At 40.0% G+C, this 13,700-nt stretch overlaps 1 protein-coding gene across 13 annotated transcripts in view; it reads right to left on the reverse strand.

Moving 5' to 3' along the window:
* Positions 1–13,385, reverse strand: part of LOC108241532 (receptor-type tyrosine-protein phosphatase delta) — a 241,498-nt gene extending 228,113 nt beyond the window's left edge. For all 13 annotated transcript variants that reach the window (XM_037974801.1, XM_037974796.1, XM_037974799.1 and 10 more), the window contains exons 1-2: positions 13,252–13,385; positions 12,858–12,973 (exon numbers count right to left, since the gene is read on the reverse strand). The gene's annotated coding sequence lies outside the window, so the exon portion shown is untranslated. The remainder of the gene's footprint in view (positions 1–12,857; positions 12,974–13,251) is intronic.
* Positions 13,386–13,700: the final 315 nt, after the last annotated feature.

The raw sequence follows: 13,700 nt of genomic DNA on the forward strand, positions 1-13,700 counted from the left end.
TCTCCATCTAGTGTCAATAGTTGTATATGCTTTTGGTTTTCTAACATGAATTTTCTGCTGAGGTGACACAGTAAGTTGCTAGGTTAACTAACATTAACAACAAAAGCATTCAACAGCATTCTTCTGTTTTTAATATGTAAAAAAAAATAATAAAAAAAAAATAATAATAATTCAAACTCCAGATGCACTTTTTCTCTTCTAGTGCATTTCAAATCTTTTTTTTGGTCATTCTATCTCTGTTTTGGGTTGTTTTATTTAGTGAGCTAACAAGCACTTATGCTAAATAGGTAGCTAGCAAGCTAGCTTTAGCTTTAACCAAATTACAGCACTATACTGAAATGTAATTAATAAACACAATTAGTGATCCAAATAGTTTATTTGTCATAAGATGTACAGCGCTATCATGTTCTGTGGTATCTACCATTCATCACTACTACTGAACTTTATATATTTAGCATACACATCTTATTATTAATGTGATCTGAATCTAAATATTTATATCTGCAGGGGCTTGTTAAGGCGTTTGGCTCAAATTAGTACAGTTTTTCCTCAATCTTGATCCTCTGAACCACCTGTCCTTTATGTTTTATGCGTTTCCCTCCATCAACACAACTGATGGATCATTAACAGACTTTTGCTGAACTTGATGACATGCTGAGATAGTAAGTCAGTCATTTGATTAAAAGTATATTGGAGCAGGGACATGTCTAAAACATGCGGGTCCTGAGAATCAGGATTGACAGGCACTGAGTTCGGGAAAGTCAGCAGCCTGAATCAAATATTGACATAGTAATTGCTGACCTAAAGCTGACTTAAGACAGACTACATTGATTATTCAGTATGTTTGATTTAATCATATGAACATAAATCACATAAATCACCGTATATACTTTAAATTAAACAAGAGGTTTTGCATTGTAAAGCCTGAAGAAGAAATCCAACAGTTAAACATCAAAGCCCTCTCCTTTGTATGCCCAGTTATTTGCCCCTGCTTTCTAACTCTGGTTATTTTTATGCACGTACTAGACTTGTGTTATATTACAGATCTAATCTGGAAAACCTTTGTATCAAAACTTATAATACAGAGTAACTGTGAACGGGTTTTACTCCTATGCTCTTTTTTTGCCTGTCTGTATAGCTCTTTTGTCACTTCTTGATATTTATCAGATTTGTCTAAGTACAAAAAAATACTGATATCAACACAAAAACATTCAATATAACAAATGAGTCAACAGTCACCTTGATGTGCTGTTAGAAAACACCACTACTGTATTCCTGCAAGAACAGTATTTGCATCATATCCTGCTGCTTTCATAGTTAGTCTTTTCTTGGCTCTATCTCCTGGCTTGAGAGCGACAAAAAGAACCAGTGTTTGGTTCGACCATTGTGGGCAACTGTAAATACATTAGTGTTCAACATGGTCAACAGCATGGAAGGGGACCCATAAAGTCTAAAACAACAACAACAACAACAACAAAAAACTTCTTGTAAGGTAACACAAACATTTTTTCTCTCTCAGTGAAAGCAGTTATTAATATCTTATTGCTTTTTATTGTTCACACTAAAACTTTGAAAAGCTAGTCTTCGGCTCAGCATGAGGACACCGCTCAGCCCCGCACCACCATCTGCTCAGCTATGAAGAGTACTTTCCTACATGTGCTATGCCGACAGTTTTGCGATCAATACAGGCTTAAATAGATCTGAGGTGCTGGATGAACTACAAGATGACATCATTCCTAAATTTCTCCTGGCACTAGGCATAGGCCTATTTCTGATTTCAAGGTAAACCACGGTTCTAAAAGAAGTCCACATTTTATGCCATGCCATTCACACAGTTCAAATTCCTTTTAATGAGTCTTTTAATCTGTAGTAGCACTCTCCCCCTCCCTTCCCACACATGTTGCTGCAAGCTGTCAGTCAGCTGTGTCTGACGGTCATTAGAGGAGAACTCAAAACTTTTCCCATTAAAAAGAGAAACGAAGTCAGCTGTTAGAATTTTTTTTTTGAGTAGAACAAAAAGAAGGAGAAAAAATGCTCACAAAGAGTCATTGTTTGGCTACTAGATATGCACAACCTAACCTTTTTCAAAGCACCAAAGTTTTGAAGGAAACATTTGCAACAAGCTACAAGAGTTAACATTTTTATTAGTAAAACAAACAGCCCGATGCAACTCGTCAGGCTCTCATTGTTAATTTCGAAAAAGCACAATGGCTATACATATATATATATATATATATATATATATATATATATATATATACACACACACACACACTTGTAAAGAGTAATCACTGGATGTATGAGTTAGTCAACTTCAAAACGACATCATAGCTGGTCAGCAAATAGCAAACACAAAAATTACTATAATTTAGTCACTTTTACAGATATTGAACTATATTTTGATGTGGTAGTAAGTCATTCACAACACATTCTGAGTGTGACATCTGAGTGGAACATGGTTTTCAAGGTTTGATCTGAAAAACTACAACTCTGTCATTTCTCAACATAATGATCTTAGTATAAAACTCTGGCATGAAAGGTGGCAGGTGATATGCATTCTTTCAAGGAATCATACACCTTTAATATTAATTTAAAAAAAAAAACAATTTCTGTGAGACTGGCTTGCTCGAGATTATTATTGAATCACAACCTCATGTTCACCTGACACCTGACACCTTTTTCTTTAATAAATAAAAACAAACTACTAAATAAAAACTTTTTGATTGGCATTGTGTTGGTGAACATACAGTATCAAAGACTGAAATCCATATGTCTGTCAAACATCAACATCAGCTGCCAAAAGCACCCTGGACCTGAATCTTTACACTTTTTTCCCCCTCACAAGATGAAGAGAAAACAGATTTAGTGCTATAAAGTTGCCAAACTTCAATCCTGTCATGACTCCAACTTCGCGGAAATCCCATATTGTCAATTTCAAGGTACTTTCAGGTATATGAACATGTTTTGTGGGAAGCAGTTACTGTATGGGAACATTTCGCTTTACACCAGGCTCCATACAGATTTTATTACCCTTCAGATAATGTATGTTTTCTGTTACAATTGCAGCTACTCATAACATAAATCTTCTCTCCTATATGTTATATATGCCGGCACCTCTACATTATAAAGAAATGGTAACTCTGTCAGAGGTGCAAGCACTTGCCAATCGCTGTGTGATTACAGCAGCGCTTGACTGAGTGAGATAATAATGCAACCGCACGCACAAACACACACGCAGACAAACACACTGGGCCAACCACACACCCATCTTGGCAGTGCAGAGTTGATGCTCAGAGTGATTAAAGTGGCATGCGTCTGAGTGTGTCACCTGGGTTTGGCTGTATCTTAAATCAGGACAGTGGGGCTCAGATTGGGTATTGACTGGCCCACAGAAGTCTCCATCCATCATGCTGAGAAACGACAGCACAGAGGCCGCCCTGATGTAGCCATATACCACCGATGTTGCTCACTGGCTGGCTGAGGTGATGTAAGGTTAGGCTTATGGCACGGACTCTAATTCATACACCCAGCAAGAGGGGTGCAGCTTGAAGGCAGATGCGTACAGCCAAGCAACACGTCTGCAGTCAAAATATGGATAAACAGGCGTTCGCGGGCCGACACGAAGCCAAACGCACCTGTGACAAACACAGCCTGACAAACATATGCTCACATATGTAGTACTTATAAGAGATAAGGCTTTCAGTTTCTCTCTCTCTGCTTTGTTGTCTGTCATTCCTCAGTGATATATACACACACAGGCAACTGTATAACACACACACACACCACCATGTCTTTAGGGCCTACACAGCATCTTTTGACTATGTGCCTAATGATAATAAATGAGCCATCATGGGTGGAGTGGGAGGCAGTAAGTCATTTCTTTCATCGACAGGAGGAAGACTGGGAGCCCCAAGGTCACCCCACTGTCAGCATCACTCTCCCAAATGACTCCTCGCGCTCTCTCTCATGTATGTGCTCACACACGTTCGAACCCAAAGTGGCACAAAGAGCCCCATGCCAGGATCACGCCGACAAACTGAGATCGCTACGTTGACTGCTTGTCACTTTTACCAGACACAACCCATAAAACTATTTCTGAACCATCACACATGAGCATTTCCAGTCTGTGAAAGAAAGAAGAAAACAGAAAAAAACATTCACAGGAGGAGATTGGAGCTTGAATTACTCACAGGACTCTTACAAGACATATTTGCATTTAAAACTAATGTGATTCTTTTTTTTATATCTTTATGGAAACAGTTTGTTTTGTCTTGCTGTTTGGAATCAAAACTACAAGTTTTTTTTTTAGGGCATCAAAACTACAGAGACAAAAATGAAGATTGCAGAGTGGTTTAAAATACACCCTTTCACATGTAAGGTGTGAAGGGGTGAGGCGTGAATTATTCTGAATTATTCGTGAATTATTAATGCAGTGGCAAAACATATAGTCAAGAGCTTATGGCATATATAGTGTAGAAATAAAGTGTGCCACACAATTGATAAGTGTTTTTTCTTCGGTAAAGTGTGTAAGTCTCTACGTAACACCCAGCTTTCTTAATTTCATATTCAAAAAAGAAAAATAAATTATATAATGTAGCCACATTGTTTTGAATGCTGACATACTTTGGACTTTAGGAACTTAACAGGAAGTAAAATCTAGATAATGCTTTATGAATATGTTTAAAGGGGACCTATTATGCAAAATTCACTTTTTTATGTTTTTGTGCTTCCATTTGGGTATCTACTGCTTCTAGAAACAGTCCAAGCACAAAAAAAAAACGCACACAGCTTTTTTTTTTTTTTTATATTAAGTAAATGTTTTCTGGTGTCTGCAAAACGACCTGTTTAAAAACCTCGGGATTGTTGCGTCACAATCCCCATTACCTAGTAATTACCTAGTAAAGGGGATTACCTAGTAGCTGAATTTAAGCCCCAAGACATACTCTAAGCACTACACATTGTGCAGTGTTTTTGCTTAAGATTTTTGCAATAACTGTTGGTGTTAACCCAATTTAAGATGGCCATCAATGCTAATCAACATTGGCCAAGAGAAAAACTAATATAATACCCAGTTAATTTTATCATAACATGATTTTAGTTCAAAACTCTGGCATGAAAGGCAGCAGGTGTTATGCATTCCTACACAAAATTCTAGGTCTTTAATATTTAATATTAAAGTTTACGGGCCATTATATACTAATTTGAAAACAAGACATTGAGATGGAGCTTTAGTTGTACAAAATTTCAAAAGATAAACTGTAACCAAATTATAACGCTGAAAAAAGTAACACTTTTGTTTCACATTGGTTGAAAAAGTTGTTCTTTTGATATTATACTTAGAGGGTAAGTCCACTGGAAATGAATCACATGCATTGTTTTAACTACCTGTTTGGGACTGATGTATATACAACTGTAAATACAAATGGTAGTAAGACATGTTGTTCTTTCTTGAGGGGCAGTTTGTTCACTCTGCGCACACATACTCAAGAATGCTCTCAGATGTCTGGCCATGGTGTACTAAGTGTCAATTTTTGACACTAGATGAGATCATTTTGCAATTTCAAGGCTGCCATAAGTTGAACCTGCTGCCTAGCTTGAGGTTTAAAAATGCTATTTGATATGAGAGTTCAGATTATAAGGCAATTTTACATTTCAAATGTGGTTTGTTAAATTTACAACTCAAAATATTAATACTCTGGCATCCAAGGTTGTAAACTACAGCTTTCATTTCTATAAATTCCCAGAAAGAGGTGGCGCAGGGCTTAACGCTGTCGCCTCACAGGTTTGTAGCTGAGACCTTTCTTAGTGGAGTTTCTAAGTTCTCCATGAGGGGGTTTTCTCGAAGTACTTCTATTTAAAGTCATGCATATTAGATTAATCCTAAATTGACCCTTATGAGTAGGTTTCGGTGTAAATGAATGAACCTCAGCGGACTCCTTTCATTGAAGGGGAGCAGTGACTCTACTCTGAGATCCCCTCCAGATGACAGAACTCCTCACCTCATCTGTAAGACTGAGCCCAGCCAATGGACTATCATCGTCTAAATAAGTCACACTGTACTCAGTAGTTTTGCCCCAGTGTTCCTGCTTCACTGTGCACAGGTACACAATTACAGCAGCCAGTTCCAGCCATTAGAAAAACAGCAGCAGATCAGATCAGAAAAGAGCAAGACAAGAGTTGCATAACTGATACATGTCTCCATAACCTTCCTGACCCCCCTGACTTGCGTCCCTCTCCCTAATGAGCTCCCATCCACTGTCATGTCTCAGAGGCACAGATCCGAATTCAAATCCACAGGGGGAGGCCGAGTAAATTTCTCCAGCCAAAGGACACAAACTAAGAGTCCAAAAGAAGCCAATTTTATTAATACTGTACTAAAAATGTACGTTTGTGGGAGAGATGAGGCATCAGAGGAGACGATGGAGAAACGAACAGGAAGGTAGCGCCTTCGTTTTCAACTGTGGGAATTCTCTTCGCGCGCGCGCACACACACACACACACAAGCACACCTACGTGCACGGGCGTACACACACACATATACGTTTCATTGCAAGTTTAGACTTGAGCCGTAGAAAGCTAATTTGCACCACATTGAAATGCATCTCAATTAAAGAGAAACACATCGAGGTGCCAAGGGAGGAGAGAGAAGAGAGATGTGAGAGAACGGGAGGCAGGATCGGGGTGTGAAACAGAGAGTGTGTGAGTGTTTGTGCGCGTGTGTGTGTGTGTGTGNAGAGAGAGAGAGAGAGAGAGAGAGAGAGAGAGAGAGAGAGAGAGAGAGAGAGTAATAGAGGGGTGGGTATGTGTGTGTGGGGGGCTTAGCTCAACTGTATCTGGCAAGGGAAGAGGAGAGGGAGATGAATACACAGGGAGTGTGTGTGTGTGTTTTTATCTCCACCTTTGGAAAGAAACATTTCATTTTGGGATGAATCATATTTCGAAAGGGGTGTAAGAAGGTTTGAGGTGCAGAAAAAAAAGAAGAAAAAAACTTCAACTAACTTCAGCCTTGTTATCACCACCTCCCTGGTTTGGTGCCAGCACACCGGGGCTGTCCCTGCGAAAACTCTGCGCTTGTGTGTGTATGTTTGTGTTTGTACTCAGCTATTTTTAAACCCAAGGCCGGGTACTGTTTGACAGAAGGGGTGGATAACTGGAAGACACAATAAGGTTTTGACTAATTGGGCCAGCAAATGACTTCAACTCTGTATTTTTGAGATCTGTCGCATAGCTTTCTTTGTCTTCGTCAGTCCATGACATAGACGGTGTGCACGTTCGAGAACAAACGGCAAATGGAGGAGAGAAAACAACACGCACAATCTGTCACATGAGAGAAAAATAAAAAAAATCGAGAGTTGTTTAGTATGCCATAACCATTTTCCACAGATTGTCAGGTTCTCACGACTGTGGTGATGCCAGCCCACCATCTTAACAAAAGCGCTTAATACAATTAGAGCTACTCTGTCAAATAAAACACACACAGCTTGTCTTTGCTTTGCAAAAGCTCCTTAACCAGGTGTTTGAATCTGTTCAGGCCTCAGAGTTGACAGAATGAGGTACACTCAGTAAAAGAGAGTCCCTTTAATCCTTTTTTGATGTAAGATAGCACCTTATTCCCAACTGCAGCAGTGGAACACCATTATCACCATGACGTAATGCACCTGCCCATTTACAGAGAAGAAAAATAAAAACAAAGTGTCTTAAGCTCTTTCGGGCATGAGATACACAACATCAGTAGCTTCATTAAGTCACTGAAGCAATAACAATCACTTGTTCGGTCCGTTAGAAATTCAGGCACATCCCTTTTACATTACTGTTCCCTCACATTATTGAGAATAAAACAACCAAAAGTTGGAAACATATTATTGTCCACAGCTGAAAGGCAAAGGAGGATGTTAATGTTTTTGTCTGAGTCTGTGTGTGTGGGTGCCAGTCAGAAACTTGCAGAAATCATTAGATGTATATCTTCAATTACCTTTTGGAGTCAATCCGATTTAAGATGCCTGCTAAAAAACACTAAAATGGTTACAACTTATGTAGTGGTATATGAGACATGATCCCCAACGAATATTCTGAGCACAAACAGATTGCACAAGATCATTGTTTAAAATGTGTTCATTAAATATTTGTAGTCAACTCTGTCTGACTGTTAGCAGGATATCTCATGAACCACTGGATGGCTTTTAATTACACTTTTACAAAATAACCATTGGGTGTACCTCAAGAACTCATTAACCTTTGGAGCCAACTCAATTCAAGACAGTTCCCATATTCAACTGGCCTTAGAAAACACAAAATAAATGACTCTATTCAGTCAGTTTTACAGGCATTGTGCTTAAATTTGATGTGGTTGCAGCTGAGTGTCATTCACACCACATACTTATTTTGCTTACACTTTAGGATTAAATTTTGGAGTCATCCCTGTTTGTACAATACAAAAATATCTTATCAGTCACTAGAGGAATTTCAACGGAACTCTTAGAAAGTAATCATTGTATATACATCTACAGAAGATTAACTTTTGGAGTCAATTCAATTAAAGATGGCCCCCCTTAACTAACTGACATTAGCCAACACAAACTTGGCTTTAACTCAGTTAATTTTACAGATATCAAGGTCAAATTTAATGTGGCAGTAGCTGAGACGAGTTCACAGCACAACTCTGAGAGCCATGTCTTGAGATACAGAAATGTCTACAACTCTGTCATTTCTCAACAAAAGACAATTTTAGTAAAAAACTCTGACATGAAAGGCATTCATCCTTTAAGGAATGTTAGGCATTTATTTATTTGACAGAGATCAGGCAACACACAAATTGGCTAAATACCAGAGTTCCTTTGAAGCTAGCGTTTTAGTGGAACATGTCAGACATCCATAAAACGCACTTAAACTTGAGTGTGGGGTAAATTATCCCTGACATGGATGGCATCAGTGGAAAACATTATAAGCTTAATGTTAAAGGACTCTGTGTGGCTCGCACTCTTAAGAAAAAGTTTTGTTTGACTTAAAAAGAAAATGCTGCCTCTTTGCTTAGCCGTTGTTTGTCTTTGTCCCGTGTCAGATGGAGAGTGGAGGCTGCAGCTGCAGCTGTTGGCCCCAAGTGTTGGAGAGAACATTCAGCAGTTTTTCTTTCTTCCTTTCTTTTTTTTTTAACACTCGGCAAAGGGGTGTGATATAATGGGTAGTTTATGGCAGCAATGACGTAATGCAGTAAAGTTTGAACAGCAGTGTCACTTGCTTACTTATTTACGGATGGGATTAAGTGGACTTTTGTCTGCAAATCTGATTATTTGCCAAATTAACACCAGTCTGTGCCTATCTGCTATTTTGCTATTTTTTGCTATTTGTTTCAAAAAATGATCCACTGTGGACAAAAAGCTGAAACTTTCACTCACTGAAAAGGGAGGATGTCTGAAAGGGATTTTAGTAAGGTGTCAGTGCTATAAAAGGATTTATTATTTTATAGATCACTATAGACTTAAAAAAAGAGTTTAGGTCTAACTTGTTTAGCAGGACCAAGACTAAAGTGGATTGCTACAGTCTCCACTTCTGAAAATTTTAGAGATTCATGCGAATGCTAGATAAACCCTTACATTACTATTATTTTAGCATTACACAGTTTTTTACATAATTCAATACCACGTCACAATAAGAATTCCCTTCACTTCATAAAAAAACACTTCATAAACATAAAGCAGTAATATAAAAGCAGGAAATCAATATTAAGCAGCAATAATACATAAAACAAGTACATGGACAAGAAAAAAGTAAGATGACAAACAAGCAAACAATATGTACTTAATTGAATAAAGGTACAGCTTTTGCATTTGCCAAAAAAAGGGAGCCTGCTTCAATGTATGAACAGTCTCTTGTAACTATTTATAAATTCTTAATGATGTGTCTACAAACTCATGAATAACCTATTTATAAAACATGAATATATACTTTATAAATGTATCCTTATTGTAAAATGGTACCCATAATCTAAGGTCATTTGTAAGCACAAATAGCAGCAGCTAGCTGTATCACTCCCATGCAGCCTGGGGCACTTCCAGCAGGAATATCATAGTTGTTTCTGGAACACCATTATCCCAAAAGAAACCATCTGATTCTCTCTTAAAACTGATTAACTGATCTTAGCTAACCCCTAAATGGCTGTAGCTCAGTCAATTGTACAGCTACTGAGCTACAATTTGGTGTGGCATTAGTTAAGAGTGATCCCGAACTTATACTTTGAGAATTGACTGAATGTTCAAGAGCTGCGTTTAAAACTTCCCCGTTAACTGTTGGAGTCTGTCTATTTGTTTTAGCAACATACCTCATAAACCACTGAACAGATTTTAATAAAACTTTCAGAAAGTAATCATTAAATGAAAATCTACAGTTGATTAGATTTTGGACTCAACACATTTCAAGACAGTCGCAATGGCCACGTGACCTTAAAAGACACAAGCATGAGTACAACTCAGCCACATTTAGAGATGCTGAGTTAAAATTTGGAGTGGTAGTAACTGAGGGGCACTCACAGCACATACCTAATGCACTAATAGGTCGTGAGCGATATCACAACATGGCATTAAATCGTGTATGGCGTCATTTAACCAAAATGGCTGCAACTGAGTCATTTCTCAACATATGATGATCTTAGCCTAATACACTGGTGGCAGGTGATATGCATTCCATGAAGGAATACTATGTCTTTCATACTTATCGAATGATTCAATGACCTCCTCCAAACATTGTAGATAGGTTCATGGCCTTACTTAAAGAGACCACTCTCATAAGACCATAAATGTGTACTGGTCACTCAGATCAGCTTAGTATTGATCTGAAAAGGAGCCTTCCATCACAGCGTAACGGAGTCAACTGATTGCTTCGATGTGGAAGTCAGAGGGTTCGGGTTTAACTTTTAATCTGTCACTCATTTTTATTTATCAGCACAACTCATATTCGGATGACCAGTAACACGGCAATAACAACCACTGCCATCATAATCATCTGGACCGCCATCACTTACACCACATCGGCTCATCATCAAACTCATTTTCATCCTGAGAAGACAAACTGATGGGGGCTCCAGTAGGCTAAGTGATTGGTTCATTGCGTGATTGCCAGCCATGGCTACAGCGAGGCTGGAACATCTGTGGAGGTCTCAGACTGAAACTCATCTAAACACGGTGCGGGAGGTAAATCGAGGAGGGAAGACACAGGACACTTTCCGGTGAAATGAATTTTTTTTTGACACATTATCATACCCACTGGTGACACGCCATCCCTTCCTCTGTTCTCGCTTCATTTTCCGAACACTGAAAACAAACTTTCAAGGACCCTCGGCAATTCGGTGCACATCATCTGAGTTAAGGGTTTCGGAGTTTGGCCTTGTTTGATCAGTGCTCTTTTCCTTCTCCTCTTTGGTGCACAGAAAGCTTAAAATAAGTCGGGTTGGGGGGTCTTCTTCCATATAAATATTGTAAAAGCACGTCAAAGCCAGAAGAACTTTTTGAGAGCGCGCTGTGACAGCTCGACATATACATTCATAAGCCCAAAAGAAAAAAAAAACTGCTTACAAGGGGTTTTTCCTCCAGAACTTTTAGTTAGCATAATCTCTCTTGGTTCCTCTTTGTCTCTTCGCTCACTCATTCTGTACTTGCACACACATGACTGAGCAAAGCCGACTCTCTCACACGCACACACCGAAGACACACACATTCCAGGCCAGGCTTCACAATGACGACCCCGCACTGTACTTAAAAACAATCGAACAACCTCCACGGGGCTCTTCGCCTTGCCCTCTGTGTCTCTGAGGCCTCTCGATCTGCACCCCACCACCAGGTGACACGGCTTCCAGCAGCCAAACGGACTGCGATGGAGATGCCGTTGCATCTCGATATTAGCTCGAACGGTGGCACATAACCAGATAATCGGCCATGGACAGCAAGTGTGGCTATGTGGGAGGTGAGATGCTGGCGGATGGTGTGTGGGAGAGTAATGTTTTATGTTGGAGGAAGTGTGAGATCTCCATTAGAGACGGGCTTAATTGATAAACAGGACAATAAAAGCAGCAAATGGCCCCACAGATCCCTTCCTTCAGGAGTGCTTGTCGGATGTCACAACATGTAATGACTTGTAATGGAGCTCAGCAGCGATAGCATATTCAGAAGAGCCTGTAGAGCAGTATCAGATCATATCATCATTGTGGAGACATAAAAAGACTAATAACCCCCCTCCCCCTTCAATAAAAGAAAAGGAAGCTGCAATACTCCCCCCCTTCCCTCACCCTTAGGGATCCCTGAAATGTTTCTTTCTTCCCCTCACCTAATCTCCCCTCTTCTTCTTCTTCTTCTTCTCCCACACTCAGCCCGGTGTTATTTCACCCCTCTCAGCCTCCGTGAGAGGAATACTGACAGCACCAGTTAATTGTCACAAGTGGCCACGTTTAATTCACAAGAAGTGGAAACTTCTCTGCCATGTTAGGAGGTGGTGGTGGTGGTGTGTGTGTGTGTGTGTGGAGGAGGAGGAGGAGGAGGAGGAGGAGGAGGAGGAGGGGCAGCCACAGGGGCGAGAGGACCATCTTTAAAAAATAAAAATAAAAACAAAATGTTGAAACACTTGGAAAGAGTGCGCTTCATGGTGGTGGTGATTTTTGAAGGCAAACTACAGCAGCAGAGGGGGTTATATTTAGCCTGTTAGATAAGCAAATCAGATGGGGCACTTTTTAAGGATGCAAAAGGACGAACCAAGAAGAAGATGAAGAGGAATCAAGCGGCAATTATTGAATTTGTGGCCAAACCCCTACCACCACCACCACCACCACCACCACCCAATTAAAAAAAAAAAAAAAAAAAAGTCAGCGTGCTCACCACAAGATCCGGATCAGCGCTCGGTGTGCGGAGAATCCCGAGGAGTTTCCCAGGTCTTTCTTCAGCCCCCAAGTTGAAGACAGCGGTCAGACGCGGTCCCACCAGTCCCGACTGAGCTGCGGGGAGAGGGATGAAATAAAGGAGATAAATAAAACAAAAGAAAAGGAAGAAGGGAAAAATAAAAAGGCGAGAGCGCATCTGAGGAGAAAAAAGCGCGTCGCGCACAAACACAAACACAGAGAAAGACGCTCGCATCTCGGCCGGCAATCGAGGTCAGTCATCTTACCCCACCCGCCCATTTTAGAGGAAAGTCCATCAATAACAACAAGGGTAGAGCTCGGTAAACCCGACCGGGGGGGGTTTGTGTTTCTTTTTTCTTTTTTTTATTATTTACCTCTGTGAAGCAGACGGGACGATGCGCCGGAGAGTGAAAGGAACGGAGGGAAGAAGGAGCGGGCAAGGCAGCGGCTGTCAGATTTCACTTCAAACTACTGCTGACGATGCGCGCAGAGATAAGCAGCGGATGGGGAGGAGGAGGGGGGAGGAGANAGGAGGAGGAGGAGGAGGAGGAGGAGGACTGAAACGGACTGGGAGCGAACAGAAAGGCCACCCCACCTGAAAGTTGCACAAATGACTTTGGTGCAGAAAATGCCAAAAAAAAAAAAAAAAGAAAAAAAGAAAAAAAGGGACTCAGCAAAAAAATATTTAAACAAGTAATAGTGAGTAATGGGAAGTAGTTTTGAAAGGGAGTTCTTTGTCAAAGCATTGACATTAATAAAAGTGGTCAAAGCCTCTTGTTGTTTTTTGCCAAAATGTCCATTTTGTTTTAGGGGGCCTGCCAAT

The sequence above is a fragment of the Kryptolebias marmoratus genome, linkage group LG3 (assembly GCF_001649575.2).
Source record: "Kryptolebias marmoratus isolate JLee-2015 linkage group LG3, ASM164957v2, whole genome shotgun sequence".
Lineage (NCBI taxonomy): Eukaryota > Metazoa > Chordata > Actinopteri > Cyprinodontiformes > Rivulidae > Kryptolebias > Kryptolebias marmoratus.